This window comes from Erythrolamprus reginae, chromosome 1, assembly GCF_031021105.1.
Source record: "Erythrolamprus reginae isolate rEryReg1 chromosome 1, rEryReg1.hap1, whole genome shotgun sequence".
In the NCBI taxonomy this organism is placed as follows: domain Eukaryota; kingdom Metazoa; phylum Chordata; class Lepidosauria; order Squamata; family Dipsadidae; genus Erythrolamprus; species Erythrolamprus reginae.
In genome coordinates this window covers 317,466,899-317,487,513 of record NC_091950.1, presented here as the reverse complement: position 1 = coordinate 317,487,513, position 20,615 = coordinate 317,466,899, and positions in this window count along the sequence as shown.

Genomic DNA, 20,615 nt, shown 5'->3' with positions numbered 1-20,615 from the left:
TTTTATTGATTTGTTTCTACATCTTCTCAGGTAATTGACTCTTGAAGGAGTTAAACTAGCATTTCACATGCAATTAATGGAACATTACACTATACCTGTTCAACCTGAGCTTTTTCATGTCAGCTCATAGAAGAAAATGTTAGTCTTTCAAAGGTTTGGAGTTTAATTTAAAGTTACAATAAAAGAACAGAGATTGTTTAATCAAGGACGTTCCTGATAATTCCTTTTATAAATTCCTCATTTTAAAAAATTTAATGGGGTAATCAGGATGCTACTCAGTTAAAATAGAAGGTAGAATGTTAAAAACTAGAGTAATAAGTTCTCTACTCTTCTATAATTCAGATAAAAGCATGTGGAGAGGGGCGGCATACAAATCTAATAAATAAATAAATAAATGAATGAATGAATGAATGAATGAATAAATAAATGATAGATAGATAGATAAATAGATAGATAGATAAATAAATAAATAAATAAATAAATGTGAGGTTTGATAACGTGATACCACTGATAGCTGTGAAGAAAATAAAGTGATGTAGCTAATTATATACAGTATCTTATAAAGAAATTGTAAGAAAGTAAAGCTTGTCTTGATAGATAATCCTTAGGGGCAGATTCCTATTATCACTGCTACTGTTGCATTGCTGCGCAGCTTCAGTTATGTTGTGTACATGTCCTGTTCTGCCAGGCTCTCTGATAGGAGCCTCCCGAAAATTCAAGGGTACAAATTTCAGAGACACACACGTTTGAAAATTCAAAACAATGTTCTTTATCACAAAATTCAAAATAAACTAAGCACTCTTTTTGTATTGCAAAGAGCACTCTTCCCAAAACAACCGGGTAGTCTGTACAATTTCCCTTAAGCAGTCGTTAAGTACTTAGCCAGCAGCTGTGAAGAAACTTCACACCCCTTCTTCTTCCAACGAAGTGAGACACACACACACACACACACACACGTTGCTCTGCTTTGGTTTCAAAGGCGTGAAAAAGCAACAAAGTCCAGCAACACAAGATTCCTGACAAACTCCGATCAGATATTCTTCCACAACGGCCAAACCCACATGCTGCTATTTATAGCAGCAGCCCTAATTACTGGAGCCCCACCCAAACACAGGTGGCCTCCCTTATTTCCTGTAATATGTTCTTACTTGGTCTCTTCTACGCATAATTCTGCACTTGCGTGGGTCCAAAACGTCATCATCTGAATCAAAGGAAGATAAGGGAGATTGACTGCCTGGGCTGTGTGCCAAGCCCTCCTCTGCCGAGTCACTCCCACCTTCTTCTTTGTCCGAGGAAACTAAACTCTGAACTGATTCTGTTGGCAATAACACAGGCCTGTGACATGGTGAATTTTCCCCTGCATCCACCTCCCCATTCCCTGGGGCAGGAGCTGGGCCAGAGCCAACCACAACATGTCCCAGAGTGTTTTTACTTCTGCACATGTGCAGGAAGCAAAGAATTACCAAAATCTCACTATCACACACGTCCCCTTGTGAGATTTTGCTTACTGAGTAGCAATCCGCTACTGGTAGCAATCCGCTACTAGAGAAGATGTGTGGAAAAGGTGGAACTCTTGCCTCACAATCAGGATGTTGTGAGTTTGATCCTAGGTAGAGGCAGATGTAGGGTCTCCTGCTTGGACAGGGGTTGGACTAGGCTTCCTACAAAGTCCCTTCCAACTCTGTTAATCTTAAAGAGAATATTTGGTCTGTCTGGATTATAAATATTTTGTCCAATGAAGGGAAATGAACACCAGTTTCCTAATTGCACCCATTTCTTTTCTATCATCTTCCATGTTTCGAAAGTTCATAAACTTAATTTTTCTTCTGAAATCTTCCTGTCCAGTTGATTGTTATTAAAAAAAACACCCCACAACTATTTATCTAAGGCAAATCTAACAATTGCAGGAGAGGAGAAATGAAGCAGTTATTCCTGCAAAATGTTTGAACTAAGCAAGAAGAACAAAGCACAGTAAAACATTCAGAATAGCCACAGGTCTCCTGGGCTGCAGATAATAGGAATGTTTGCTATGGAGTTTAGTGAAGATAGAAAGCCAAGAATCAATTTAAAATATCAAAAGCATACACCACAAATGCATACCTATCACAGTGTTTTAGAAGCAACACAATAAATCTAATATATCCTGAATAATTCATCACAAAAGACTTGCTTCTTTTTCAAGCCCATGCAATCTTCAAAATATAATTCATCCCCCACTCCCAATCCCGCACTCCCAAAGTAGCACCGTCTGCTGTAGTCCTTCAACACTTTTGAATATAGACATCTGCTTCCATTATAAGATTGGTTGTTGGCCAGCTAATCCTTCTTAAAGTGGCCTTTGGGGTTAATGCTTCATTATCACAATGCATTCCCTTTTCCACTCAACCAAGTCTCTCTACTTATCTAGGTAGCAGGACAATTCTGGAAACAATCCCTCCGTAGTTCAGTTTCACTAGGAAATGGGAGCAGGAATGGAGAGATGGATAATGGAAAACTGACGAGTTTTGGGAATATCTGAACATGGACAAATATACCACAGACAAATGAGCCACGGTAGCACAGTGGTTAGAGTGCAGTATTGCAGGCTACTTCTGCCGATTCTGTAATTCATTATGTGAACAATTAAATATATTTCTTCTTTATTAAATTTTTCTTCTTTATTAATTTTTTTTTAATATGCCTAATAAAAATGTTTCAGAATTTAAATCAATACTGAAATGAATGTGTGCCAGTCTTGAAGTGCCTAAATACAATTATGCTTGTATGTATGAGTGATTCTTTAAATTGGGTTTTTTAAGATTATTTTTAATATTAGATTTGTTTTCATTGTCTTTTCATTGTTGTTAGCCGCCCCGAGTCTTCGGAGAGGGGCAGCATACAAATCTAATAAATAAATAAATTGCAATCAAATGACAACAAGGGATACAGCAACAGTTCAAGCACCAGTCATAATACTTTTTCAGAACCATCGTAAGTTTGAACGGTGACCAAACAGGAAACTCACAGAGGACCCTCACTCAGTCAAAGACCTTGGAGTACTCGTTTCCAATGACCTAAGTGCTAGAGCCCACTGTAACAGCATTGCCAAAAAAGCATTAAGAATTGTAAACCTAATCTTACGTAGCTTCTTCTCTAGAAACACTGATTTACTAACCAGAGCATACAAACATTCGTCAGACCTATTCTAGAATACAGCTCACCTGTATGGAATCCACACTGCATATCAGACATTAATACAATTGAAGGAGTCCAGAAATACTTCACAAGAAGAGTCCTTCACTCCTCTTCACGTAACGAATTACCCTGCTCCTCCAGACTTCAAATACTACATCTAAAAAATTTACAACTACGTCATCTCTGAACTGATTTAGCTGTTGTTCATAAAATCATAATGTACTCCGTCAGTGACTTCTTCACCTTTAACAACAACACAAGAGCTCATAATAGATACAAACTGAATGTAAATCGCTCCAAACTTGATTGCAGACAATACAATTTCAGCAATAGAGTGGTCACTGCCTGGAACTCATTACCTGACTCTGTTGTTGCTTCCCCCAACCCCCAAAACTTCAACCTTACATTATCTACAATTGACCTCTCCCCTTTTCTAAGAGGTTTGTAAGGGGTGTGCATAAGTGCAGTTTTGTGCTTAATGTCCCTGTCCTATTGTCCTATTATCCTATCTATGACTACGTTCTACTTATGTTATGTTATGTTAATATGTACTATAATACTATACTTGTATGACAAATAATTAAATAAGTAAAATAAATAAATAAAATAAAACAGGGACGTTGTTAATCATAAAAGCTACCTGTAATTAACCTCTGATTTTTCAAACCTTGAAACCCACCTTCCGGTTTGGTGGAGATCGCGGCAGGACGTGTCTGGCAGGGCTCTGCCAGGCGAATCCTTTCTACCCCCTCCGAAGGTCGCCTTTGCGATCGGATCGGGCCCGGATGGCCCGATCCATGAACAGGGGGCTCTCCTCTGCCCGAGGACCCATCGCCAGGACTCCGGAGGCAGCGGTTCGTCCCGCAGCTTCGGAGACGGGAGAACCGCTCCTCCTCGACTAGGAGGACCGGCCAGCGCTTTCTCCCCTCACTCAGTGGGAAGAACAAAATCAAAGAAGAGAAAGTATAAATATCTACATTTACATTGAAAAAGAATATAGCAGAGAAAGGACCTAAGGTAAAAATCTCCTTGTGTTTCGTGTTTAAAGCCAGAGATCGTAAAAGTTTCAAGTAAAAGTTTTTTTTTCCTAGGGCGAAAGTGAAAGTTTTTCCTTGTTTAAACCCATCCGCAAATAACAGCCGGATCTAATTCTTTTTTTCACTTTTACTTTTTCATTAACGTGAATTTTGGAACCTATAAAATAACTTTTTGACTTTATGATTTAACAAAACAGTTTAAATTTGATATGACTATTTAACTGCTAAAGGAAATTTTTAATGAGGACCAGAATTTGTTCCTGATAGATTTTTAAAATCATAATGTTCTGGACTTAATTTTTGAAGCGGAGGAATACAGTCTTGCTGCATTTTTTTTACTTCTGCTGCTCTTTTTTACAATATGAAATAATTTAATAACTATGAATTATGGAATCTAGAGGAGATTGAAATTACTTCTTTTTTGGATTACTTATTGTTGGATTAACCTATTTGGAATACTTGCTGAACCTTTTGGATTATTTGCTGACATCTTTTGGATTATTTGCTGAGAACCCTTTGGTTTAACATCTGCCTGTTGCACCAAAATTAACCTGACTCCATCTTGGGATCTGTTTCTTTGTTCTTTGTTCCTGTCTTGAACTTGGAAAATAAACTGACTTCATTTTGAACGCAAGCAAGCTTTGGATTTGTTTTACTCTTTGAACTTTGAACTGACATTAAATACAACTTTATTCTTTGAGATTTGGATTTTCATCTTCACTTCCTAGCAAACTACAGGATTTATAAGAAGAACTTAAGTATACAATACTGTTATTGTGTCTTTGAATAACTATCTGTTTCTTTTTCCTGAATTCTCTTTGACTTTCTTCCCTATTTTTTGGATATTTTTATTACTAGAAGAAGCTTGATTTGAACTATATGCATTGTTAAAAACCTTGGGTTCCTGCTCTATTCTTAATAGTTGAATTAAAATATTACCCCCCTTCCTTTTCTCTTTTTGAACAACTCTTTTTACTTCATTTTTTTTTCTCCCTTCCTTTTTTCCTTCTCTCCTCCTAAAGTTTCCTTTCCAATTCCTTTCTTTCTGTTCCTTATATACAGCTGACATTCTTTCCTTTTTTTTCTTCTTATTTTTTTTGGCTCCCTTGTACTTGAAAAGGCACCTGTTTTTTTTTTTTTTTAGTTCTGTGGCACTAAATAATAATATTCTTATTTCCTCCTTTTTTTCTTTTTCTTCTCTTTTCTTTTCCTTTGAATTTTGTTACTAATTGAATTGTTATTGAATTGGCATAGTCATATTACAAGGGAAACAAAATATATTGAATAGATTTGGAATTTATAGTAATTTCTTTTCCTTTTCACTACATATAAAATTGAAACTAACTTTAAAATTTGAAATAGTTGATTTTAATTTGATAATGTCCCACACCTCAACCCTTGTTAAAACAACCAAAAAACAAACTACACCAACTACTCTATCTCCACAAGTTTCACCGCACTCTTCTCCTTCGCATCAAGTGCTAACCATGTCTACTAAAGACAAAGACAAAGACAAAACAATGCAGTCCAATCTTGCAACTATTCATGAGACTTTGAATACTCTGAAGGACTTTATGGTCAAATCACAAGAAGATGCTACTCAACAAAGAGAGGCCATAAAGGAGGAGGCAACACAACAAAGAGAAGCCATAAAGGAGGAGGCAACACAACAAAGAGAAGCTATAAAAGCTGACTTAGCAGAATTTAAAGTGGAGATGGCCCAAATGAAAGCTGATATGGGTGAGATGAAAGACCAGATAAAGCAGATTCAACAAACACTTCAAGAAAGTGATGACCGAGTTAAAAAAGTTGAAGAACAATCTGACAAAAATGAGAAAAGAATGGAATATCTTGAAGGGAGAGCCGATGAGAGATACAAAAGATATGATGAATCCATTATCCAACTGGAGATGCAACGAGCTTCGTACGGACTTCGATTTCAGAATATAAAAGAGGAAAAAGATGAAGATTTAAAAGTGACTATGGCGGAAATCATTGGAGGTATACTTCAAGAGGACCCTATAGCTTTACAGAGAGAAATCGATGAAGTTTACAGAATCTCGAATAGCTATATCCGTCGGCACAATCTTCCAAGAGAGATACATATTAAATTTACAAGAAAGGCGTTGCGAGATGAGATACTTCACTATTCAAGGAACTCCCCGCCCCAACGTCATGGAGTAGAAATAAAGATATTAAAGCAAGTTCCAAGAAGTGTCAGAGAAAATAGAAGAGATTATCACTTTCTAACAAAAATTTTGATCAAAGAAAACATTACCTACCGTTGGCTTATTCCACAAGGACTTTCTCTGACATGGCGTTCTACAAGGTACAAACTGGAAAATGTAGATCAAGCCATGTACTTTCTTGAACAGAGTGGTTTGGGCCACTCCGACTACGCAAGTAAGCAACAAGTGGTTCAACTACAACTAGTTCAACAGCAACCAGGGGAAAAACCACCAACTCAGCAAGAAGAAAACCTGGGGGCAACTGCTCAAGTAATAGAGCAGGACCAAGGTGCGAGAAGAGTTCAACCTCAGCGAGAAACCAAAAAACCCATTAAATGACAACGAATAAAGATCTAAAAATCTTTTCTGTAAATGTTAATGGACTTAATGAACCGAGAAAAAGGAAGCAAATTTTTTCTAAAATTAGAAATCAAAATGCTCAGATTGCAATACTACAAGAAGTTCATATTAAAAAAGATAATCAAAAATTACTGTTGAATCCCAAAATTGGAAAAATGTATGCTGCATTAGCAGATCAAAAAAAAAGAGGTGTAGTGATGTATGTCAAGAATTCTATAAATTCCAAACAAATATATAAGGATAAAGAGGGTAGGATATTGATTGTACAAGTAGATATTGAACCTAGACCTCTAGTGGTTGTTTCTATTTATGCTCCCAATGAAGACCAAATGACATTTTATAAAAATTTACACCAAACAATAATAGATTTAGCTATTGACAATGTATTGATAATAGGTGATTTCAATGCTATCGCGAATAGACAATTAGACCACTCAGGAGGGGGAGGTAATAAAAAAAGGGGAAAAGGTAAAAAAACAAGAAGAAATTTGTTACCTAGTACTTTTCAAAAAATGAAAGCGGAATTACTACTAAGCGACATTTGGAGGGAAAGACACCCTCACAAAAGGCAATTTACCTTTTACTCCAATCCTCACAAAATTTGGACGAGAATTGACATGTTATGGGCACCAAAAACGGTGGCAGAACAAATAAGAGAGGTCGAGATAGACGTTAATACATGGGCTGATCACAACCCAATAGTGGTCTATATGATGATGAACAATAAACAGAACAACTGGCGGATGAATAGGTATATATTAAATGATAAGAAATATAAGGATTGGATTGAAAAGGAATTAAAAATATTTTTTGAAATTAATAAAACATCAGACACTACTCCACAGAACTTATGGGATACAGCTAAAGCGTATATAAGGGGTTTAACAATATCTTACACAGCAAAACACAATAAGGAAAAGAAATTAGAGTATTTACAATTAACAAACGAATTAAAACAATTAGAATCCCTATCGCAGCAACATACTAAGAACAGAGATCTAAAGACAGAAATAAACGTAATTAAACACAAAATTAGAGTTATAGAACAAAACCAACTAACTGAAAAGATCAAAAGAGCAAAGCAACATTATTTTGAACATGCAAATAAACCTGGCAGATGGCTAGCGTACAAACTTAGAAAACAGAGTCAATCAAAATTAATCCAAAAATTAGAAGATAAAGATGGTAAAATAAAATATGACACAGAAGGCAAGGCAGACATCGTTTATAATTTTTATAAAGAATTATATGCTAAAGATCATGTTATCGAAGATGAAGTTTTTAACTATTTAGAGGCTTCAAATCTACCACAAATAACAGAAGATCAACAGGCCACCATGGACGGTCCAATAACAATGGAGGAACTCTTAACAACAATTAAAAAACAGAAAAACAATAAGGCCACAGGTCCAGATGCCATACCTGCAGAATGGTACAAGATAGACAACGAAACAATAAGAAACCATATGTTAGAAACTTTTAATTTATGTAGACTGGAGGGGAAAATTCCCAAATCTTGGTCAGAATCACTGACAACCTTAATACATAAACAGGGTACAGAACCAGAAAAGATTAAAAACTATAGGCCTATATCACTATTAAATGTAGATTATAAGATTTTTATCGCCATTTATGCAGAGAGACTTAAAAGAGTTATAAATGGAATAATACACCAAGACCAAAATGGGTTTCTTCCAGGGAGACAAATTAAAAACAATATTAGAACTGTAATAAATATACTAGAGTACTATGAACAACACCCAGACAAGACGGCATCTTTAATGTTTTTGGACGCTCAAAAAGCCTTTGACAACGTTAATTGGATATTTATAAAAATGCAATTAAATAAAATGAGATTTGGCCCAAAATTTGTTAACCTAATAGATACCATATATTCAAAACAAACAACGAATATAATATTGAATAACAGTCAATTACCAATACTTGACATAAATAAGGGAGTTCGCCAAGGATGTCCTATATCACCATTGCTATTTATTATGACCCTTGAAACTTTATTAATTAAAATAAGAGCGGACCCCAAAATAAAAGGTTTAACCGTAGGAGATGAAACCTACAAACTTCAGGCCTTTGCAGACGATCTAATGTTTATAATTGAAGAGACGATTACAACAGTTCCTACTTTATTACAAACCATTGAACAATATGGAAATGTGGCAGGTTTAAAGATAAACAAAAGCAAAACACATTACTTGATTAAAAACATGAATAAAATACTAGAAACGAAACTAGAAAGTATTTCTGGAATAAAGATTGTAAAAAAGGTAAAATATTTAGGAATAAATTTAACAGCGAAAACAATAACATTAAAAAATGATAATTATATGAAATTATTAGCAGAAATTAAAAATGACTTAGCAATGTGGAATAATTTGAAAATATCTTTCTTAGGAAGAATTGCAACAATCAAGATGAACATTTTACCCAAGGTCTTATTTCTTTTCCAGACAATACCAATAAACCCAGGGGGTATTTTTTTAAAAACTTTAACAAACTTAGTTAAAAAATTTATATGGCAAGGTAAAAAAGCAAGGATAAAAATGAATTGTTTAGAAGACATTAAAGAAAGAGGCGGATTTGGCCTTCCAAATTGGAAATTATATTATCAGGCCGCTGCATTAACATGGCTTAGAGATTGGATAACTTTAGATAACAAAAGAATACTTGACCTAGAAGGACATGATTTAATGCTTGGATGGCACGCATTTTTATGGTATGACAAGGACAAAAACCATTCATATTTTAAAAGGCATACGTTGAGGAAATACTTATTAGAAGTATGGAAAGACATAAAGAAAAATCATTTTTTAAGTATCCCAGACTGGCTAGCTCCTTTAGAAGCAATAATACATCCAAAGTCTATAAAGGATAGGAAAATAACTTATAGATATAAAGAACTATTAAATGATCAGATGAAGCTTAAATCTAGAATTGAATTACAAGAAGATGGGATAATAATAGATTGGTGGCACTACGCCCAGATCCGATCTAGATATCAGAAGGATAAAACTCTTTACATTTTTAATAAAAGTAAAAATCCTTTAACTACTTTAATCACCATCAATTCAACAAAAATGATAGGGAAAATATATAAACTACTTATTGCTCATAAAAATATAGAGTTGACTTTAAAAGATACTATGATAAGATGGTGTAGAAATATTGGCAAGGAAATAGATATAGACACATGGGAAAAAGTATGGATTAATAATTGGAAAATGACTAAATCAGTTTCCCTAAAAGAAAATCAAATCAAAATGTTTTATAGATGGCACCTTCCACCAAATAGGATAGCAAAAATGTTTCCTAAAACATCCCCAATATGTTGGAAATGTAAGAAGGATATAGGAACCTACTATCATCAATGGTGGACATGTGGTAAAGCAAAAATATATTGGAAAATGATTGAAAAAATATTAAAAGAAATAATAAAGCAAGATATAGATAATACCCCGGAATTTTATTTACTAGGTGTTACAAATCAGACCTATAAGAAAGAAATCTTTTATTTAATTATACACATATTAACTGCGGCTAGAATAATATATGCGCAAAATTGGAAAGGGGAGGAAATCCCCAAGGAAGAAGAGGTTATAGGTAAAATATTAGATTGCGCTGAAATGGATATGATGACAAGAAGATTAAACGATCAAGAGGATACTAAATTTTATGAAACATGGAACAATGTCTATAAATGGATAGATAAGAAAAAATAAGATATATCTTTAGTTGTTTCTTTTTTTTTTGTATTAGTTTTTACCTAGGTGATAATAATACTAATATTAGTTTAAAAGGACTTTTTGACGATTATGATATAGTAGTGTATGTATGTATAAGTATAAGCAATATACCAAGATGCATAATAGTTGAATTTAGCTTTATTGTTTGAATTGAAGGTTTGACATTATTTTACTATAGTAATTAAGATTATATTAAAGGTATTTTTTGGTAATTATGTTATACTAACCCTACTTAATACTCATATCAAGATTTGTAAAACTTTAACTCAAATTTATTAACTTTTTTTTACTATAATAGTTAACATATATTTAACTATGTATTCTTTTTCTATATTTGAATGTATACTTTCAAAAGAAGCGGGGGAAATATACCCCCACTTTATGTTTATTGTTTGTATGTATTTGTTTGTTTTTATGAAAAAATAATAAAAAAATTGAAAAAAAAAAAAAAGAAACCCACCTAATATGTAATTACAATGTAGAAAATCTGCTAGAATTAAAGCAGCAAAATAGTTTCCTTGAGCAACAGCTCTAAAACTCCTTGTTCAGTTTTTGCACTGGATGTTTGAGGTGGTGGTAGGGAGTGTCAGACATGGAGATCTGTTCCAAAGCTTGCTCAGCTATGCCAGCAGTCTTTCTGCAGAGGAAAGGAATCAAGGCAAACATTGAGATATGATTTCTACTGACTGCAGGGAGGTCTGGAAACCTACCAAGCCTGTAACAGCATAAAAATTCTATGCAGTCTTTTTACTTATGCAATTTTTGGTCTGCTTTATAAATCATCTTTGTCAGAACATTTTGTAGTATCTTTTCTTTTCTGCTAATGTACTTTATAATATAAAAATAAGTGGGGTGATATTACCACGGTACTATCAACCTGAGATATACTTGTAAAAGTTCTGATTGAGTTGTGTTCACTGGGAACTGTCAGCCATTGAGCACTGAAGAATGCATTGCCCTTTTACCTGGTTTTGCAATGCTAAAACCAGGCTGAAACAGAGAAATGGAGATGGTTGTGTGGATGAATGGTTTGTGCATAAAGTTTGCTTTGAATCCCAGCGGCCGATAAGGTCCCACAGAGTGGGTCTTCTCTGGGTCCCGGTGACTAAACAATGTCGTTTGGCGGGCCCCAGGGGAAGAGCCTTCTCTGTGGCGGCCCTGGCCCTCTGGAATCAACTTCCCCCAGAGATTAGAACTGCCCCCACCCTCCTTGTCTTTTGCAAATTACTTAAGACCCACCTGTATTGCCAGGCATGGGGGAATTGAGACATCTCCTCCAGGCTTTTATATTTTTATGTATGGTATGCGTGTGTTGCATGGTTTTTAAATGATGGGTTTTTTAGATGTTTTTAAATATTAGATTTGTTTACATTGTAACACTGTTATTATTATTGTTGTGAGCCGCCCCGAGTCTTCGGAGAGGGGCGGCATACAAATCTAATAAATTATTATTATTATTATTATTATTATTATTATTATTATTATTGTTGTTGTTGTTGTTGTTATTATTATTATTATTATTATTATTATTAATAATAATTAACTATCCTCCTAAACCAGGGTGAGACACACGCCTTCGATTGGATGACTTTCTTTGTAACCTTGGTACAACCTTTATAAGGATAACTTCCTTTGTAGCTCCACGTAAGAAGAGATGCTTTCTATGAATGCTTTCAGCAATGGCAAAAACCGCAGAACTACTTAACACTTCCTCAGAATTCATGTCACACCAAATCAAGGGATGTCTCACCTGAATTGCCACAGCTATTTGTAGCTCTCCAAAACTTTGGCTACAGCTCTAGAAGAAGAAGAAAAAAAATCATGTAAGGTTTCTTTGCTTTGACTTCAAAGTCATCTCCACGCTGTTTTCTTGGCTACACTTTAGAAGTGGCTCGCTTGGTCTATTGGGATGTTTTTCGGCTTCTCCATCTAGCTGATATTTGTGGGATCTTCTGCTTGTCTTTTGCCCAAGTACTAACCACATTTGAACCTGCTTAGGAAAAAAAAATGACATGCACGAACTTGTGTAACTAATAAATATGTAACGAAATATAAATTACATGAAAATTAGTTTTTCTAAGAGTCCATTTACAGGTAATCCTCAACTTTCAACCATAAATTTCTGTGGCTAAGCAAGACCAGTTGTTAAGTGCATTTCCTCTGTTATATGACCTTCCTTGCCATAGTTGTTAAGTGAATCCCTACAATTTTAAATGAATCTGGCTTTGACTTTGCTTGTGAGAAACAAAGATGCTCATATATCACATGACCCTGAACATTGCAACCATTATAACTACCTGCCATTTGCAAAACATCTGAATTTTAACCCCGTGGATGCTGCAATGGTTGTAAGGGTGAAAAACTGTTATGTCATGTTTTTCAGTGGTATTGTAATTTTGAACAGTCTAAATGAATAGCTGGAAGTCAAGGACAACTTGTACTTCATTATCTTGGCCAGGCTCACTTTGGGCATGTTGCTGTCTCTGGATCTTTATTTTATTTTATTTTTTATTTTATTTTTATTATTTCTTTCTTTATTTTTGTCACGTAAGTATTGGTAGTATACAAAGATATAACAATATTTACATGCATGATAATAATAAGAGAGAAACATTAGGACAGGGGATGATAGGCACGCTGGTATACTTATGCACGCTTCTTACTGTCTTACCACTTGCTGTCTTGGGCTTTTTGACTAAGAGCAGTTATACATACTTACCATAAACCCAAGTGTTATTATCCAGACATGATTAGATTTATGCATCAAGTACAGAGCTGAAATGCTACTGGTTCAGCCCATTCGGGCATACAGGTAGAGGGGGCGGCTGATAGTTCGGAGAACCGGTATTGGTTGCAGCGCGAGGCTTTGCCCACCCATCCTGTTGTGGTTAGCTCTGGCCCAGCTCCTGCCCCAAGGACTGTGGATGTGGGGGAGACATCCACATGCCAGGCCTGTTTTGCTCCCGATGGAATCTGCTGATGAAGGCTCCTCTGACCAAGAAGACATGAGTGACAGGGAGGAGGAGAGTGTGGCAGACAGCTCAGAAGGAGATCAATTATCTAGCTCCTCCTTGGATTCAGAACAAGAGTTAATGATACAGCCACGCATGCGGAGAGCGATGCATAGGCAGCAACAACTGAGAGATTATTATCAAAGAAAATGAGGCCACCTATGGTTGGGTGGGGCTGTGGTAATTAGTGAGGCTGCTATAAATAGCAGCCTGTGGGTTTGGCCATTATGGGGGATTATCTGATCGTTGTGTTTCGTGCCTGCCTTGCTGACTACGACCTTGGTGTGTTGATTTCCCCCCGCTTTGAAACTAAACCAGAGCAAAGTGTGTTTCACTTTGTGAAAGAAGGACTGTGAATTGCCTCACAGCTGCAAGCTAAGTATCACGGAACTGATAAGGGACTTGTACAAATTACCAGGTTGTTTGGAGACGAGTGCTCTTTGCTATACAAAAAGAGGGCTTAGTTTATTTGAATTTTCATTATAAAGAACATTGTTTTGAATTTTCAAACGTGTGTGTGTCTGAATTTTGTACCTGTGAATTTTTGGGAGGATTCTACCAGAGACCCCGACAGAACACGTCCAGACACTGCCATTTTCTTTTTTAACCCTCTGTACATGTGCAAATACTTCTGTGCATGTGCAAAGAGTGAAAAGGCATGTGTGTCTGAATCAGTAGGGAAGTTAAGTAAGTTTCACTGCTGATCGAGCAATATCCAAACCATGTAAGTCTGCTTAGGACTTTGTGTAATTTATGTACTGAGATAAGCATTTTGGATACAGCAATTAAATTAAAAATAGATATATTTGTTAACATTAAGTTTAGTTCAGTTAAACCCATCCTATAATAATGGCATCATGCTGAAACTCTTCTCAACAAATGGACCGGACAGAATTTTAAGGCAAAGCAGTAATTTGTATACTTGCTCAGGCCGATTTGTCTACTAAATAAATGACTGTCAAATAAATCTATATAACTATGATTTTCCTTCTGCCTTTCTGAGAATTTTTTTTCTGCACCAGCCAAAAAGATTTAACAGAAAGTCTAACAGAGCTGAATGAGTTCAACCACCTCGCCAGTAAATGGCATGATATTTATTTGAGTTGGCAAATTTGTTAAGGAGGATACCATCTGGGAGAGATTTATTTTCCCTAAGTAAAAGCAACTGGAGGAAAACGAAGATATTTTAAAAGACCATATAATCCTGTTGAAAAAGAAGAGAGGAAGAAAAACATTAAAAAATATAACTTTTTCTTGGAAGAATCCAAATTAGGTTTCCAGCTCAGAACAAGATTTATACAGTGATACATCTCAATGCAGAATAGTGAACTTTTAAGCAGCAAGAGAGGAAAAATTCAAAAATTTATATGAGAACCCCAAGTTGTTCAGATCACCGCTTCATTTTATTTATTGATTCAATTTTTATGCCGCCCTTCTCCTTAGACTCAGGGCGGCTTACCTCATGTTAGCAATAGCACTTTTTAACAAAGCCAGCATATTGCCCCCACAATCTGGGTCCTCATTTTACCCACCTCGGAAGGAGGGAAGACTGAATCAACCTTGAGCCGGTGATGAGATTTGAACAGCTGACCTACAGATCATTGTTGGTTCTCCCCTCCATTTCTTTATTGATAAATGAGATAAACTTCCTTTAATTCTGTTCTGTCGGGCTCTCTGGTAGACTCCTCCCAAAAATTCACAGGTACAAATTTCAGACACACACACGTTTGAAAATTCAAAACAATGTTCTTTATAATGAAAATTCACTTAAACCAAGCCCTCTTTTGGTATAGCAAAGAGCACTCGTCTCCAAACAAACTGGTAATTTGTACAAGTCCCTTATCAGTTCTGTGATACTTAGCTTGCAGCTGTGAGGCAATTCACAGTCCTTCCTCTTTCATAAAGTGAAACACACTTTGATCTGCTTTAGTTTCAAAGCGGGGGAAAATCAGCACACAAAAGGTCAAAGTCAGTAAAGCAGTCACGAAACACAATGATCAGATAATCCTCCACAATGGCCAAACCCACAGGCTGCTATTTATAGCAGCCTCACTAATTACCACAGCCCCACCCAACCACAGGTGGCCTCATTTTCTTTGATAATAATCTCTCATTTGTTGTTGCCTATGCATCGCTCTCCGCATGCGTGGCTGTATCGTTAACTCTTGTTCTGAATCCAAGGAGGAGCTAGATAATTGATCTCCTTCTGAGCTGTCTGCCACACTCTCCTCTTCCCTGTCACTCATGTCTTCTTGGTCAGAGGAGCCTTCATCAGCAGATTCTACCGGGGGCAAAACAGGCCTGCAGCATGTGGATGTCTCCCCCACATCCACAGTCCTTGGGGCAATTATCTAGCTCCTCCTTGGATTCAGGCTCCTAAGGAAACGATCAGGAACGCAGTTCCGGTAGCAAAATTTGGAGCTCCACCCCAGAGCACCCAATTTGCACTGAAAGATATTGAAACAAAATGCATAAGCCACACCCACAGTGTGGTAGTAAAAAATTTGTTAGCCCATCACTGAGAGTAAGCCACCCAGAGAAACTGGGTCTGAGATGGGTGGCTACAGAAATTGAATCAATAAATATATTTTTCCTCTTTTTACTGAAACTTTAACATCTAAAAAAAAGAGAATTTGTGCATATTAACCCAGAATTCTACTTGTGCTCCAGTGTAAAGTTCTGAATGTTTACGAAAATCTTTATTTATTTCATTCAAAAGAAGCACCAAGATTGTGCATTTGTGAATGAATTAATTGCTTCTTCAACAAAGAAGGAATGAAGAATTGTACATATGGCTGAATGTTACATGTGAAATAGATAATTTGGGAAACTTCTCTTTTGTATAATATAGTGGAAAATTGAACTAATTCATTTAGGTCAACATGATTTTCCCTCATTAGTGATGGGCGAACCCAACGGTGTTCAGGTTCGGCAAGTTCAGACGAACTTCACGCAAAGTTTGGCCGAACCCGAACGGTCCATGACGCCAAAGTTCCGCCCCCGGAATCCCATCGTTTTTTTATTTTTACGGATTTTTATTTTTATTTATTTTTATTTTTACGAAAAAGGATGCCACAGCGGTGCCGCAAGCAAAGGGAGGTCCTTTCACGTAAAAATAAAAAAAATATTTTTACATGAAAAGACCTCCCTTTGAAGGAGCTGGGGAATCCCAAGAAGAGATTCCGGGGCGGAGCTTTGACATCACGTATACCGGCAGGTTGCTTAGGACGCCAAGGTGACCACTTCCTGGATTCTGGGGGTGGCACTAGAATAATGGAGGGAGGATGGAATCTAGGAAGTGATCACTTTAGAATTGGACTCAATTTCCCAGTTATTGGGCGAGCAATTGGATTGCATTTAACCTGTGCCTTGTGTGTACCAGAAAATCCCTTTGACATTTAAAAAGGGAGCTGTTTCTGTTTTTCTGTTTATAAAAACTTTTGGGTTTTCCTTTTATCATGTGGTGTGTGTCTTCCTGGACTAATTACCCTGTAATTACGGGCAGTTGAAACACGCCGGCAGAACAACGTCACAAAAACACTTTTGTGTATTTTGTGCATACTTTTCCATTTTTTATATAATCATCTGCGTAATGATCGTCTCATGCCTCTTAATTTCTTTCCTCTCTGGACTATATTCTATTTTTAAAATTGCTAACATAATTTCTTGGAATGGAAACTCATTTTCCTCCAGATTAGGAAAGAAAAGGCAAATTTCTTTTTTTATGAAAGTATATTTGTGAATTGATTTTGCTGCATAAGCCATAGCAATGCAGTGTTTGAAGCAGTTCTATAAAAGAATCATACACGTCAGTAATTGCATAAGCTGAAATTCAAGGTTTCAGCTATTGCTAGTGTACAAGCATATATAAGTGAGTGATGTTCAGTTTAACACATCTTGCAAATTATTCATTTATAAATTCTTCACTTTGTACCCGATTATCAAAGCAGCTATCTATTAAGAAATTAAATATATAGCTTTTCTAAAATCACGTCACCTTAGAATGCAATCAGGAGATTGAATATTTGGGGCATACATAAGTGCACTGGTGTGCCTTTCGTTCCCTGTCCAATTGTCTTTCCTTTCTCTCAGTTATCATATATATTTTCTTTCTTTCATATATCCTCTCCTCTAAGTTCACTTTACCCTTAGATATATTACTACATGTCTATTTTTCTTCCTACGGTATGTATTTGTGTATTGGACAAATGAATAAATAAATAAATAAAAAATATTTCTCCACATCAAAAACTTCCTTCCTGTAGAACAGGGCTGTAAAACTCGCGTCCTACAGGCTGGATGTGGCAAGCTCTGGCCACACCCATGCCCGGTTTAGCGATGCTGTGATGACACGAGTTTGACATCTCTGCTGTAGAAAGTTGATACTCAATGTTACTGTATGTTAGCCCGTCTTCCGGGCATTCTTCGTTATGATCAGCTGATATATTTAGCCTGTCCTGGAAGGACTATATTATTTGGTGTTTCTCTGAGCCTGGCAATAACACATCTTCTCTCTGCTCTGCATTAAGAACATGAATATGGTTTCTATATTTTTAATAGAATTATTTAATTATGTTTTAGATTTGTATACCGCCCCTCTCCGTAGACATACAAAAGCATGCACTACTGTATTTGTAGTCTTTGCAAGTGCTAGTTGAGGTTGGAGATGATACAGGTGCCTTGTTCAGAAGAATTGTGCTTTTCGCCTTGTGGTGCGAAGTCCCTCATGGAGTAAATATAAACTATTACACACAGTCTAATTAGTGTAAAACAGTGTGATACAATTGCTAGGAGAATGGAGTCCTCAGAACTTCAGCCATGAATATAGTATTTATTATTAAAATATGATTAAATTGCCTTTCAAAGAGAGATTGAACAGAATAACAGAGTTGGAAGGGACTTTGTAGATCATCTAGTTTAACCTCCTGTCCAGGCAGGAGACACTAAACCAGTGATGGCGAACCTATGGCATGGGTGCCACAGGTGGCACATGGAGCCATATCTGCTGGTACACCAGCTGTTGCCCTAGCTCAGTTCCAACATGCATGTGTATGCTGGGCAGCTGAGTTTTGGCTGCCACAGAAGCTCTGGGAGGACATTTTTGGCTCCCAGAGAGCCTCTTGGGGAATGGAGGAGGGCGTTTTTTACCCTCCCCCAGTTCCAGGGAAGCCTTGGGTAGGGTGAAATACAAGCCTACTGGGCCCACCAGAAGTTGGGGAAAAGGCCATTTCTGGTCTCCAGAGGGCATCTGGGGGATAGGGAAAGCTGTTTTCGCTCTCCCCAGGCATTGAATTATGAGTGTGGGCACTCCTATATGCACGATAGCACACGCGCATGCTCTTTCGGCACCCAAGGGAAAAAAGGTTTGCTATCACTGCCCTAAGCCCTATCTAACATATGTCAATCCAGTCTCTTTTTGAAAGCGTCCAGTGATGAAGCTCCCACAATTTCTGAAGAGAAGCTGTTCCATGGGTTGATTGTTCTGTCAGAAAATTTCTCCTTATTTCTAGGTTGAATCTCTCCTTGATCAGTTTCCATCCATTATCCTTTGTCTGGTTTTTCAGGTGCTTTGGAAAAATAGGTTGACCCCCCGTCCTCTCCATGTCAGCCAAATATTGATTCAAATATTGGAACATTTCTAAGGCTACTGGTGTGTGAGGAATTCCAGTAAATACAGTGAAACCTATTTCTAGGTAATCTTGTGCTAAACTATTGTTTAATTGTTTTAAAAGATAACAATATCCAATGAATTCAAGTTGTTGCAGTACTGTCATGAAAATATTATATTTCAGGGTCTTTGGGGGGTCTCTGAGATTGGTGTTTTTTTCTTGTAGACATTTTATTACCAAAGTAGGTAACTTCAAAAAATAGTCTCAGAATATCAGAATAACAGAGATGGAAGGGACCTTGGAGGTCTTCTAGTCCAATCTCCCGTGTCTCCGTTGGATTTAATGAGGAAAGATGGGACAAAAAAAAGCAGTAAACTTAATTGGAATAAAAGAAATATCAGGCTAGATGTTGGATTTTTATTGATGGCAATTTTTTTAAATTCACCTAATGGACTAGCGTATATTGCTGTATGCATATGAATGAATAGAGAGGGAAATAACTTTTTGAAAGCATTAGCAGTTAATAAAAATTAGTAGTTTTATGCCCTATGTTTTAACAAGGAATATTTACTTCTATCTTTGACTGGTAGAATAAAGTTAACTCATGGGGCTACCTTTGAAAAGTGTTCGGAAACTCCAGATCGTGCAGAACGCGGCCGCGAGAGCCATTGTGGAGCTTCCCAGATTCGCCCACGTATCTATTATTTTATTTATTTTATTATTTGGATTTGTATGCCGCCCCTCTCCGAAGACTCGACAAAACTCCATGGCCTGCATTGGCTGCAGATCAGTTTCCGGTCACAATTGAAAGTGTTGGTCATGACCTTTAAAGCCCTACATGGCATTGGACCAGAGTACCTCTGGAACCGCCTGCTACCGCACGAATCCCAGCGGCCGATAAGGTCCCACAGAGTTGGCCTTCTCTGGATCCCGTCGACTAAACAATGTCGTCTGGCGGGCCCCAGTTGAAGAGCCTTCTCTGTGGTGGCCCCGGCCCTCTGGAATCAACTCCCCCCGGAGATTAGAACTGCTCCCACCCTCCTTGTCTTCCATAAACTACTTAAGACCCACCATACCGCCAGGCATGGGGGATTTGAGACATCTTTCCCCCAGGCTCATTATAATTTATGTTTGTTATGTATGTGCTGTTTGGTTTTTAATTATGATAGGGTTTTTAGTTATTTTTAATATTATATTTGTGCCATTATATTATTGTTTTTATCGTTGTTGTGAGCCGCCCCGGGTCTTCGGAGAGGGGCGGCATACAAATCTAATAAATTGAATTGAATTGAATATTTAGTATTTATACATAGGGTCAAGTCTTCAGGAGCAGCTGCTTTAAAGCTAATAAACAAAAAAAGCTTATTTTTCTAAATGATGGTTTTGTCATCCATTTTGGGTTTTGAGTTTCACATTCTTGTTGCTATCAGTCCCC